The sequence below is a fragment of the Cebus imitator genome, unplaced genomic scaffold (genome assembly GCF_001604975.1).
Source record: "Cebus imitator isolate Cc_AM_T3 unplaced genomic scaffold, Cebus_imitator-1.0 Scaffold440, whole genome shotgun sequence".
Taxonomy (NCBI): Eukaryota; Metazoa; Chordata; class Mammalia; order Primates; family Cebidae; genus Cebus; species Cebus imitator.
Genome location: NW_016107755.1, coordinates 159,355 through 160,070, shown reverse-complemented (window position 1 = coordinate 160,070; position 716 = coordinate 159,355).

The following is a 716-nucleotide window of genomic DNA, read 5'->3' as shown; positions in this document are numbered from 1 at the left end:
CAGTAGAAGTCAGCTTGGTGGGGCTTTCAGGGAAACAACTGCTTTCCTGTTTTTATTTGTTTTTCTTCTTCTTTTTTAAAATTTGCTCCTGCCACCCCTCCCTGTGTTTGTTTGTTTTTAAGATGGATTTGACTGGAACACATCTTTTGCTCTTTCTTCCTCCTTTCTGCCTGGAATGTTGATGTGGTGTCTGAAGGCAGAGCAGCCATCTTGCTCACATGACATAGAAAGGTAGATGTGAAGACATCTAGCAGGAGATTGCATCTCTGGTGATTGTTTGGAGCAGCTGTATCGCCCTGGACTGCCTGCCCCAGTATTCTTGATAACTGGGAAAAGTAAACACCTATCTAGTTAGGCCATTGTATTGAGTTTTTGTTACTCAAGAACCAAACACAATCTTTATTGATTGATTGATTGAGATGGAGATTTGCTCTTGTCGCCCAGACTGGAGTGCGATGGCACGACCTCAGCTCACTACAACCTCTGCCTCCCAGGTTCAAGTGATTCTCCTGCTTCAGCCTCTCAAGTAGCTGGGATTACAGGTGCCCGCCACCATGCCTGGCTAACATTTTGTATTTTTAGTAGAGACGGGGTTTCACCATGTTGGCCAGGCTGGCCTTGAACTCCTGACCTCGTGATCCGCCTGCCTCCATCTCCCAAAGTGCTGGGATTACAGGGTGAACCATGGCATCCAACTTTTTTTTTTTTTTTTTTTT